Below are 13,048 nucleotides of genomic sequence, written 5' to 3'. Positions count from 1 at the left end.
AAAACGGACTAGTCCCACGGGGAGGCTGTAGGCAGCTGCTACAGAATTTCGTGGCCATGTTGGAATGCGAGATGCGCTGTACAAATAAATGAGGAAAGAGATGACGCATGTGCCCATTTTTTTCTGTTTCATAGCGTAAGCCCATTTATTAACATTCACGATACAATGTGTTACGTATTTCTCGTCTGTATTTTTTTATGTAAATATTTAAACTTGTAGTTCGAAAAATAATAAATAACCATGCGTGAGTTATTATTTAAACATGAAACAAAGTTACGTAACTATTAGAATAATTTATCCACATCTCCTTGTACAATAAATTGAGAAACAAAAGAGGCATTCCACATATTTTGCCAGGCTCTCTTGAATTCAGACAGTGCGCATGTTAAGTTCGTCAATTTTTTTGCTTTTTTCCAGGGTGAGTCTAGCTTCTTACCTCATCATTATGTAGCTCTTGGATCTGAGCTGCAGATGTGTTTGAGAACATGCACCTTTCATTCAGAAGCTGTGCAGACTATACGCGCACATTAAACAGGTAAAGCGCCGGTGTCAGAAATGCAAACGGCTGTCATGGGATATGATCAACAGGAGGGCCAGTTTCCCTTATAAACAGAACAGATACAACGTAATCGGTGTCGTGATTACTTCATCTAGCACTGGTTTATTTGTTGCTTGCTGGAACTTGAGTAGCTCTCCCATTTCAAAGTTTTTTTCTTCTTTGCATTATGCTTCAAAGTAAAATCTTTGAAGGAGTGAAGATCAGTCTTTTGCCTGTATTCTTGGTCACTGTTCAAAATGGCTGTCGAACCAGGTGCAAAAAGCTCACCACTATTTATATAGAAGTGGGAGCTTCTGACCCACGTGTTTCTGTTTCAAGTTCTCTTTGACCAATCAAGGGGATGCTGTGTAGAGTACCTAGAGGACAGCTGTGTAACCAGAGCTGGTGTCTGCTTGACAGTCCGCTTCCTAGAGTTGAGTGGACATCACCCAGTCCGTCCTTGAAAGAATAACTGTGTCTCTGTCCTGAAGTACCTGAAGGCAGACTGGCCTCCCAAGAAAATGGAAGATGAGTGCTGACTCTGCAGGAAGTGCTAACTATCAAGGCAAGGAAAAGCAGCTGACCCAAAAGCTTAGGGTCCTTCCGCCCAGAGAGGCTTGCAAGATGTGCGTGCTCCCGGATCAGAGTGGTAGTCTCTTGCTGATGTGGCTGCACCATATCACTGCTGAAGTATGCCCAGACTGTTCTGATTATTCCCTGAACATTTGTGCCCAAAGTGTACTGTGCCACTGCAGGACTGGAAGTGCGGCCGATGCAGAGTGAACCACAGTGATGGCTGGTCTGACCTTTGAGGACCAAGTTGTTGTCCCATCACCCTGGGTGGTGTCAGAGCTGCACTTCTACTTTGAGAAGTGCCTTTGGCAGCCCCTTGACCCCTGACCCGGAAAAGTGGCTGGAGACCACCAGCAGTGCTGAAGCCTGTCCACCAGCCAGACTTTGGGTAGCAGCCTCTGCCCCTATTGCTTCCATGGACAGGACTCACGTGGTAACAAATTCACAATCAGCATGTCTTTCACCCAGGGGAGAGAGAAGGGGGCAGAGGTTTGCTGGGGTCCCCCACAATGACAGGCATGAGATAAGGACTCGCACTGGTGAGATTTACAACCTGGATCTTAGACTGTAATTTGAGTACACAGACTCTAAGCACGGGGAGTAAGACTGCACCTTTGCCTGGAGCCAGCCATACCATATCTCAAACATAGTTCGGGAAAGGTGAAAGAAAGCAGACTTTGAACCATGGGTACAGTGGCTTGTGCCAGTAGATATTCGTACCTACTATATTGTAGTATGTGGTATTTTGTTATGAGTGTATTCAAGTATTTTGTTAACAACTAAAAGTCCAGCACTGGTTTGGTCAATCAATTATTGTGCTGCAGGGTGATTTTTTTTGCTTTCTGGGCTTGATGAATCCCCACACTACCTCCTAGAAAAGCCTGTGGCTGTTTGCCTTCACTACCTCTAAGAATTACATGCTGATGGGATTGTCCTGGGCCCAGTTTGTAGAGCATTGGTAGGATGGATCCTGAAACATCGGAGTCAAATCACCCCAGCCTCCATGGCTGAGATCCAGTAACCACTAGTTGCCCCATGGCCCGCTGCGTGGGACTGACAGTTATCAGCAAGCAGTGTGAGCTCCTTCCAAGACAGTACCCACTTTCAACAACAGAGTCATAATTTCAGCCTTTACACTTTCAGACCTACAAACCAATCTATTGGTACAAGGAAATGCCTCTTTTTGCATGATCACCCCCAAAGTTTTGAACTAAAGCTGCTGATTTTTCAACTCTGAGGGTGCATTAAGGCCTGCTAACCACACCTCAGTGCCAGTGCTCTGACCCATAAAAGTGTATGTTTGATTCAGTTATACACAATTGGCATGACTTAACTTACTTATAAGTTCATAGTATATGGTATCAGGGGTGCCCTAGGCCTGTGAGTTAAAATGTCACTTCAGGGCTGCAGCACACATTATGCCACCCTGAGTGTGACAAAGTAAAAATAAAAAGGTCTCACAGGTTGCTGCTGCAGAGTGGTAGAACAGTTTAAAACTTTTAACTCAACTTTGCCATTTAAACTAATGGCAACGCCCAAACCTCCCATTTTTAAGTTGAGCGTAGTAGCGTGCGAGCGTGGCTCTTCTAAACATGTTGTAATCTATTCTGTGGGCTTTAACCACGACCATCACTTTCATTCGTTCCTGGGCCTGCCTTTCAAAAATCCCTGATTTTGTTGGTGAATGCTTTACGTTTGTCCCACCTTGAGGTTGTTTTGTTACTGCCTTGGAGACTGACCTTGTTACATGGATTATTGCATAATCAGGGAATGTACCTTAGTGTGGTGCACTATTTTTTCCTTTTGCTTCACGCTAATGCGGTATGTTGTTGTTTCTTTCTCATCATTGCTTTCAGGCATCTTGCTGTTTCTTTGGGATGCCTGTGGGTTCTTTTTTTTGTAAATTATTTTTTGCAGTTTTATGGCAGAAAAGGAGTCATGACTCCAGACCCAAGCACTTCACAGCCTCAAGCTTGATAGCAAAAAAACATCTAGCCTTTGGATGTAAATTAGGCCTCTACAAATAGTCAATTTAGTACCCACTCGATAGAAAGCCTAATTTAATTTATTGAAATATAGCGCTTGGATATATAGGTCCTGCCATTTCAGAGTCCTGCAAAGCAGGTGCCATTCTTAAGAAAATCGTTATAATTCATTTGCATTGTCCTTGCAGAGATGAAGAGGTGAAAAAGCTATGTCAGGATTGTAATCTGTGACATCTCGTTCTGTCAAGAACTCTGCAGTGGGTGCATTAACCAACTGACAAGTAGAGCTTATTACTAGGTGATAGCATGTGCTTTTGATCACCTCCGCAGGGTCACCAACAAAGCACATAGGTTAGTTCAGGCAAAAAGATGGCAAAAGGTGTTGTCTCGAAAATGGTGGAAAAGGAGTTGTTACTCCAGACCTAAGCACTTCACGATCTCCAGCTTGATAACAAAAAGCATCTAGCCTTTGAATGTTAATTGGGCCTCTTCAAATAGAGTTCAGTTAATGGAGGCATCCATTTTGCTAGCCTGGTAGTGCAAAGAACCTAGCACAAGGGTGACACAATGAGAGGAGCAGTGTATCATAGGGCACAAAAGTGGAGCGAACTGCATCACGTCCTTCTTTGAGAATTCACTGGTGCCATGGCTTTGACAGTTCCCTCACAGCTACTGTGACCTTGCAGATGCCAATTCTGGAAGAACTGTCTAAAAAACATGTGTTCGATTAGCACTGCTCCTGTTTGAAGAGTCCCCACCTCAAATAACCCACACAGGCCCTGTCACAGGAAGGGCTAGCTTGGCTTTTCATCATCCAGGGTAATACCACCTGAGCCTTTGAATGATCTATCACACCATCACTGCATGGAAGAGACCAGCCATCACTGAACTGAGTCCAGGCCACCACTATCCCATTTAGTGAAAATGTTCAGAACTCAGGGCAAGGGGTGCCACAGCTTCAGATGACGGCATACAAAAGGCAAAAGTGTGATAAACAAATGGTGGAAAGACAATATATATGTTTTATCTTGTGTCTGTCTCCTGGTCATTTCCTTGTCCTGGAGTTATCTCTTTTCATTGTTTTGTGTGTGATGCCATGTGGTTCCTCAAGATTTTGTATGTAGGCTGGAAAAAATAATCTACTCGGGGAATGAGGTGATAAAATCACGCTTCTGGTGGGACAATGCCATACTGATCCTCTACCTTCTGCACTGATTTACATGGTAATAAATGCTTAAACATGTGTATTTGCCTGCCTCATGTGCTGTGTATCTGTTTCTGCTCTTCAGATTACCTATTATCAGGGCCACTGGGATTATGCAGTAAATGGCGGGCAAAAGTGTGTGGCAGAGGTGCCTGAATTATGTCGCTAGAAAGTACAAATGATGCTGCACATTCAATGGCAACATTATTTTGATGTTTTGTCATTTAACACACATCAATACCATCTGAGCAAAGATTCCTCCTTATTAGTACCAGTTTAACTCTTGACCACAAGTGTCAGCAACTAAAAAGTAACCAGATGACCTCTGCAAAGGATCTGCCTCTCTGCAGAAGATTCCAGTCACAGAACTGCATCATTCCAGTTGCTCTTCTTCTTACTAACATGCACCAGGAGGAGAAACTGCATGTTAATGTGGTCTACATCCATTTTTGTTATACTTTTATTATTATTGTTATTACATTAGTTGTGTGATGGGGTTATGAGGAGAAATGCATCTTTATTACTACACTACGTATATATGATGCAGTCTAGGTTTCCAACACAAGAGTTAGTATTTTCTCTAAAGTAATACATGATTCCTATTTATAACTTGTGAGTCACTAAGAATTTGTGGCTGGCGCAACATCTATTTATGTTTCACAGACTTGGACACATCTGCTCTGAGGAGCACAACAACATTTCTCTGTTTCAGAGCAGCAGTTGATGGTATCTTCAATACACAAATATTCCTGTCAGGTGACCAAACCATTTCTGGACATCTTCTTTGACTTTAAGAGAGGTCAGAGCGAAGTCACTTGCTGAGAGGGACACGACTACCTTAGCTTATTTTCATTGTGTGTTCTACGACTACACACTAAAAGTACACTAATGCTGTATGCTTTATATTTGTTGCATTTTAGGATGCACAAGTTCCATTTCAGAGGGTTATGTGGTCTAACCAAGCCCTGGGGTGAAAGGAAGGTGCCTTATGGAGTCACCTAGTGGTTAGGTAAAATTATTGCCAATTTACCTTAAAAACCTATATGGGAACTGCACCATTGGCACAGTTCTATTTTGCCTGAGGAGCTGAAAATTGCATGGCTGCCAGGACCAGCTGTTCCAACAGAACGTCCATTGAATGGGTGGGCCAAATTAATTCTCACAGGGTTTGTCCCAGCCTGTAATGGCACAGATAAGCTAAAAACTATGGAGCGGAATGTGCCTCACCATGTCTCAGAATATTGTATTACAATTCCCACATAGCTGCTTGCCAGAAGGAAAAGGTCTGTGTGATTTCTCATTTGTCGCTGCACCACACAACCAAACTGTTTCAAAAACGGAAAGGAGACTAAGCATCAGTGTGATATAACACAAGACACCACCACTGCTGTATACAGTGCCACAACAGTGACGTGGACACTGGCCACCCTTGGCTTGATCAATGTACACATGCTGGTCTGCAGGTATGTTTTGAATGCAAACCTTTCCTCTGCGCCTAATTGGGCACCATGAGATTTACTTGTCAAATGATTTCCTGGGAAGCAGGAAGTTGGCTTATGTGCTCCATAGCCCTCATTGTCCGATTCACAGTCATTTCCATGTTCCAGTTCAACTTACGTGTGTAAGTGGCTTGATTTACAAAAGTGGAATATGAATTTGAGCTTATAACTCAATTTACATGCAGATAATATAACACCTGTAGGATGTAACATTAGGTTGACGTAAATCTGCTCTCATGGGTGTGGAGTGTGCATTCCACGGTGGGGATGCCATAGAGAGTTTCTGCACACTGACAAATGTATGAATTGGTAACTACACACGAACGTTCTCAGGCTGGAAAAGTTTAGAGACTGTTGTTACAGACCGGAGTAAATCATTTCTCAGTAACAGAATGAGGGGAAACATCCCTAACATTTGTGGAGCTGCAGGAGATGTGGCTTCTCCACCAGGAAAAACATTTTCCCATTGGAAAATGGTGGTAAAAGTTAGAAAAGGTAAATATCTTAGTAATCATTTTTTTCTCACATGAAATTGTTTTCTAGGTGGAGTTATGGATGTGTAGCTGCTTACAATTGTGAGTACTGCTGAAAAGTTGTGACTGTTGCAGGCTCCCAGGATTACTTCTGGATTTCTTTGAGAATTCCAAAATCAGAACAGGAAAACAAAATCTCCACCTTGATGTAGGATTTATACTTAAGACTATAGGTTTTCTTAGTGAATGTGGCCCCTTGTGTATGATTAAAAAAACCACACACAAGCGTAGAACATAACTGGAGGAGCCATGACTTCAGGCCAGGTGGCAGCCCCATGCCCCCTCCTCCCTGTGAATATTTATGTCACTGTTTCGCTTCTGTAATTCTAACTTGCCATTTACATTGAAGCCGGTAAGATTTGGTCAGACAGTCTGTTTGCTTCTGTACACAGAAGTTTGGCCTAATTTACTAGTTGTATGTCTTTGCATTTTGAAACAGTCATCTGCGGCTCGGGCTACAAAGCCATGGCTGCTTCATACTATCTTCAGGCTGGGTAACTTTTCACTTCATAATTCTTATGGGCCTGAAGTACTTTCTCTTCAAATATTTTAACCTGTAGGTTTTTGTACTTGCTGGAAATGATCGCTTTGGTCCTCTGTTGTCATTCTTTTCACTCAGAGAGGAGAGACATCGGTGACCTCTCTAGCTGATAGAGTGACTTGCCTATTTATAGAACACAAGGTGACCCAGGAAGGAGTGTGCTGCCCAGCAGCTGTTTATTTCATTGTTATGTTGTGGTTCTTATGTGCAATATACATATTATAGGTACACATTGAGGTTATTAGAACACTTTATTTTAGGTCATTATAAAAGACACATTGAAGGGTTGGGAAGGCAGGATCCATGCCAGGCTTACCAGGTAACCACAGTGTAAATAAGTTCCATATATTATTTTTACGTAATTTATGTGGGTATCAATAAATTCTGACATGGTTCTGGACCTATCTTGTATTCCCATGAAAAACATACATTTGAATCCTTTTCATAGCCCGAAAAAAAAGGAAAATGAACGAGCCCTGTAGGAGCCTCACTGGGCACCACTGGTCTAGGCAAAGAAACACTTGATTGTCCAAACCCAGGCTTCCCGCTCTACTCTGAGTGGTCCATTTGGCAAGGCTAAGACTTCAAATTTTGTGTAGCCACCTCAACAAAGATAATTCTCACTTCAAAACCATCAGCCAGTGCACAAGTATATGCACCAAAAACGCACCGTCAAGGCCCAGTAGATTCAGGTACACGTATCTGTTCTGCAGAGTCCAGTCCTGAGCCGAGGGCTGTAATGAGACTATTAACCCAAGGCTGTGCTTTAAATGAACACAGAGTTCCAGCCTTTCTGTATTTCCATTTAAAACACTGACCCAAGGTCACAGATGTCACACCTCTGAAACCTATCCTGCCGGCCTATCTACCACAGAAGCTCTGTTTCACCAATCTGCACACATTTGAAGCCTCCTGTTCAGTTAAGCTGTCTCTTCTGTTATTCTCTTTGAATACAGTCAATGTTTTAAAAAGTTAGGCTGGTATTGCCAATGTAGAGGAATAATTCCTTTAAAAGTTTAACACACAGAAATATGTGGCTGCGCCACTGTATTCTTTGCTTCTAACTCTTTTGAGCCCCCTCTTTCTCCATGTTAAATGCCATGAAGGTGCCTCTTTGTGGCTTGTTTGGTGCTGTAAATTTTAGGTAGGCACACTAGAAAGAGTTGCAGCTCTATGGTATCACAGCCACTTTGTAGGAAAGAGGCAAAAACACTCCCAAGATGGCGGCCTTGTTGTGTTTTTTTTCTCCTGCGGTGACAGGCCTTGGAGGGTTGATGTGGCACCTGTCATACACGCACTACACTCCAAACCAAAACACATAGGTAAAAGGCATTGTTATTTCCAACACCAACAGCTCTAACTCTCACAGATGCGAGACCTATTGCATTGCAAATGTTTGTAATATATATGGCACCCCTACAGCATGCATATTTATTCCTAAGGTAGGGAGCTATATATTAAAAGTTAGGCTGTGTCACCCCTACAACATCCATATTTAGTCCTAAGGTAGGGGGTTGTATATTAAAAGTTAGGCCATGTATTTTTATGTGTACTAACAGAAAAACCCAAATTGCCATTTTTACTGTGGAAAGGCTAGTAACCTCATTTGCAAGCATTGGGTTAAACCCTGACAAGTGTGCTATCTTCTGAATGAGACTACTGAAGTAGGTACTTCAAGGCATCAAAGTAATTGTTACATTTTATCCAGATATGGTACCTAAGTCAACTTTAATGTAACTTTAAAATAACACAAATTCTAGAATGTTACCACTCTGTTTCCCAATTCTTCCAGTGGCCATTTGCAGATGCTGGCCACAAGATAGCCTTCTACCCTTCTGGCGAGAACTGTGAATGACTCACAGGAAAGGAAAAAAAGTAGAGGCCTGCCATTGGAAGAGGTGTCACAGGTCCTTGACGCGAAACCACACAAGTGAGAGCTCAAAGGTCGAGATTCAAAGGGGAGGTCGCCTTTAAAGCACACACCATAGGGGCTGCTCTGGTAGACGGGCTGGCCTCTAAGGTGGGCTACCAAGCTCCACCCACTGAGAGAGGGTTTCTGCCATAGTGGGAGAGGGCAGAATAGTCCATCCTGGCATAGCTAGTTGCTACACGTTGCAGAAAGTCATGATCAGGTGGGAAAGGACTTGGTGTCCTATTGGCCAGTAACCGCCACATCCCCCAAGGGCACTTTCTGGACATAAATATGGCACTCCTAGCACCCAGACCTCAAATCACGTCTGAACTGGAGAGTTGACCCAAGAACGTCTGCCCTGCTGTTCCTCAGATCTGACATGACAGACCTGCATCAATGACTGGACTGCAACTGCTGCTGCTGCTGCTGCTTGGGCTATCAAAGAGAGGCGTGTGCATGTGGTGCCCTGTTTAGGGAAAAGTCCACAGCTGAGCCCCAGACAGAAGAGGTGAACTCCAAGAGTCCTTTGTCCGACTTCATGTTACAACTTCAAGATCACAAAAGCTGAAGAAGCCCCCCTTGGCTAGTTAGTATCCACCTTCACTTTATCACAAATGCCTGGCAACATCCTGCCTGAAATTACTGAGTCCCAATGCTCAAAAGTTGCACGCTACTCTGCTGAACCCAGGAGAGTCATCAGAATGCAGTTCTTGGTTGCCTAAGAAGGGACATTAGGCTTCACCAAAGAGAACCAATGGTTTTGTTGTCACAGGAGACTGAGGTGGTCAAGATATTAGACTTGGGGGTAATTAAGAGATCTCGTATTCCTTTTGCTAACCATGTGTTGTGGATTCACAAGCTAGGTTCTATAGACTTGTGCTCTTGTGTGGACTATCAAGCCTTCAACAAATTCACAAGGACAGTAGCACATCCAGACCCCAGAGCTGATGAGCTTGTGGGTAGGCTAGGTACTGCAAAGTACTTAAACACCTTTAATCTGACCAGTGGCAACTGGCAAATTGCTGTAGCATAGTGTTGACTACTGTTGCAGTTTAAGGTGATATCCTTTGAAACGAAGTATGCTATCTTTTTGCACCGGGTTAATTCTGATCTGTCAGGGCTAGAGGAGTTCTTTGTGCCCTACCATCTAAAATTGCAGCATTTAACAATTTATGGGCGAACCCCCTGGAGCACTTGAAATACGTGTTCGCCAGAACACAAGGGCAAAACTGACCATCTAGACAACCAAGTCTCAGGTGAGGCAGATCACTGTATTTTGCCTTGAACATCAGGTGGTTAATGGGAAGATTTGCATGTTGGATGCCAAAATTCAGTCGGTTCTGGTGTGGGAGGTGCCCACTACTCAGACACAAGTGAGAGCCTTTCTCGGACTCACTCGTTACCACAGGAACTTTGTAGCGAACTGTGGTAAAATAGTGGTCCGTAACACCTTTAAGATCCAATAAATAGCCTTTTGAAGGTGATTTGGACTGAACAGTGTCAAAAAGGTTATGGTGAACTGAAGAGAGCACTGCCCGGTGCACCTCTACTGAAGACGCCTCACTCCAGTCAAACCTGCACAGATAATGGAGCTGGAGCGGTATAGGCTCAACTCAGTGACTATGCATAGGATTAGCTAGTGCTATCCATGGCAAGCTGAAAAATGACAAAAGTATTTTACAACTCCCGGCAAAAGTATTTCAGCTTTGGACTGTAAAGTATCCTCAGAGTTACCCTTAAATGAATAAAAGCTCCTCCTGACACATTTGTTTCACTCAAGCCAGTCAGAGAAGCTTAGCTTTGTTCAGACACAAAACAGCACCCAGTATAAGACCAAACAATGCCCTTCTAGGCTTAGAGTGCCACATAAACTATGCAAAAATGCAGGGAACACAGGTGAGTTCCTATTTTTTAGGGAGAGAGCAGCACCTTTATATAAAGTATTCTGCAATATGACCAGCATTCTAAATTAACTCACTTCAAAAGTCTGTTTTTCTAGCAGAGTTTTCAAACATAGGATTAGCACAGTGCCATCCATGCTGAGCTAGAAAAGTGACAAAGCCTTTTACCAAAATCTTTAAGTGTAGGATTAGTTAGTAACAGGCCTGAAAATGACAAACTACTTTTACAATTATGAGCTGTAGGAAGAGCTAAACATATGAACAGCAGGGCCGGACTGGGAACCCAAAACAGCCCTGGCAAATTTTGTCAGACCAGCCCCCATAGAGTGGATTACAGGTGAGTCTGACCACTACAATGGGGCTTGGGTAGCCCCCCTCCACCCACCACACAAAAGAATATTTGGGAAACATGGCAAAAACTGTCCATTCTACAACACGTTTTCATTATTTATTCAATTGTTTTCGTTTTTAAAGTTTAGTAAATGACCTTACAGTGCACTAGGATTCTTTTAGCGTTCTTCAATGATTCCCATACCATCATCTTCTAACAGTGCCTCTCAGCTCTCCATAGCCTCTCTCTCACATGTAATTATTTGGTTTATATCAGCTCTCTTACCAGTGTAGAGTGTTGGAGCATTCTACATTACACACGCATACAGAGAAAATGAATCATAGGTGTGTAAATACGTGTATGCAAAATGTTGACACAATGAACTACCAGGTGTGGGATTCACCTGTCATTCATAACGATAGGCATTTTCTAAGAGTGCTTGGTCAGGGGAAGCATAAACTCAGGATTCAAAACTTAACACAGTAGTTCGGTTTGACTTAATAATAACAATTTCTTTACACCAAAACAAACCCCTTTTTGTAAGAAATTAGGATAATCAAAGACTGAGGAAAAAAACGAAACTTTCTATCCTGTACAATTTAGTTTGCATGCAGCTCTTTGATAGCAGTTTATAGCTCACTGTGCTAGATTATAATTGTGATTTATGAACAAAAGGATCTCTGTGACAAAAGCAGTATCCTACTGAGCTATGCATATTAAATAATAATGATCTGTGATCTGAATAATACACGTTTTTGCAGCAGGTATATTAACCTAGGCAACCCATGTTTTTGCAGCAGACATATTAACCTACACAAAACACCGATCTCTCTCCTAACAGATACATTAATAACCAGAGTTATCTTGGTACTTATATTGCTGCATGAAAATTGTTAGATACACTAGGAAAACTGTAGTGCTTTTAAAACTGTGGCACAGCTACAAAACTGGCCCCCAGTATCTAAAGAGCCCCAGCCTTGCAGGGACATGCTCGATGCCTGGTCCAGCCAATCCAGCTGTGGTGTACAGAGCTGCTTTTATTCATTCAAGATTGACTTGGAAGGTATTTTACCAATCCAAAACTGTGAAACTGTGCCTGAAATGGTAAAAGGCTTATGTAATTTTTCAGCTCGACATAGGTGACGTATTATTCAGCTGTTTTGGCTAGTTTATGCCAAAAAATGAACTTGGGATTTTGATGCCCACTCCTGTACTTTAGGTCTCAACCTGTAACTTTTGATTCCATTGGCAAATGTGTGGAAAACAAACATTTATTATAGTTTTACAGTGAGATTAATGAAAAGATGCCAACACGGTTACCAATAACAAAAACAGTACTAAGGAGCTACTACTTCTCTGTAATCTATAATGTTATATGTTTTCATATAGCTATCTATGGCTGTACTAGAGAGTTGGTAGTATCTAATCTGTAGTTACAATTGAGTAGGTCAGTCCATACAGAATCTATTTTTGTTGAACATTTCATGCAGATTGAGCACAAGAGGGTGGTGATATGGAACAGGTCCCCAAAAATTTGTTTCCAGTTCAAATGTTTACAGAGAGGATTTGGCTAAAGACACAGGGAAAAACGTTGAATTGATCAACCGCAACCTTAATATTAATGAATAGTAGTAAAGCCATAAGGGTGTTTTTGAAAAATTCACCAAAACAGATGAAAAATCGGCATTTCTGCAAACTTCAAAAATCAAATCCAATTTTGCATATTGTTTGCTATGAAGAACCCACAGATCTTGTCTCGCCCACTAGTTTTTCATGTTAGAACATGATGGGTAAGAGAATATCACACTCTCAGAGAGTGTTGGGATGCTGACTATAATTGTGAAGAATGTCATTTTGCAATTTTTTCCTTTCCAAGTATGAGGTGACTTACTAATGGCCCAAACCGTAAACTCTAAATCTGTGTACTCAACCATTAAGTACCAGTATGTAATGCTGGCAGGGCACAATACCTCAGTCCTTTGGTACAGCGTTTTTCATCACTCCTACCACGGATACTTTCTCATGAACCTG

The 13,048-nt window shown here is 42.3% G+C and overlaps 1 protein-coding gene across 3 annotated transcripts in view; it reads left to right on the top strand.

The window, feature by feature from the left end:
• The window catches only part of ZBTB38 (zinc finger and BTB domain containing 38), a 180,112-nt gene that overhangs the window by 106,415 nt on the left and 60,649 nt on the right, over positions 1-13,048 (top strand). Inside the window, exon 2 of one of the 3 annotated variants that reach the window (XM_069213943.1) lies at positions 418-535. The exons of the other annotated variants lie outside the window; for them this stretch is intronic. The gene's annotated coding sequence lies outside the window, so the exon portion shown is untranslated. The remainder of the gene's footprint in view (positions 1-417; positions 536-13,048) is intronic. 3 annotated transcript variants of the gene reach the window in all.

Source organism: Pleurodeles waltl, chromosome 11, assembly GCF_031143425.1.
Source record: "Pleurodeles waltl isolate 20211129_DDA chromosome 11, aPleWal1.hap1.20221129, whole genome shotgun sequence".
Taxonomy (NCBI): domain Eukaryota; kingdom Metazoa; phylum Chordata; class Amphibia; order Caudata; family Salamandridae; genus Pleurodeles; species Pleurodeles waltl.
Note: the sequence above shows the minus strand (reverse complement) of the source record. Positions and strands in the feature narration are given on the sequence as shown.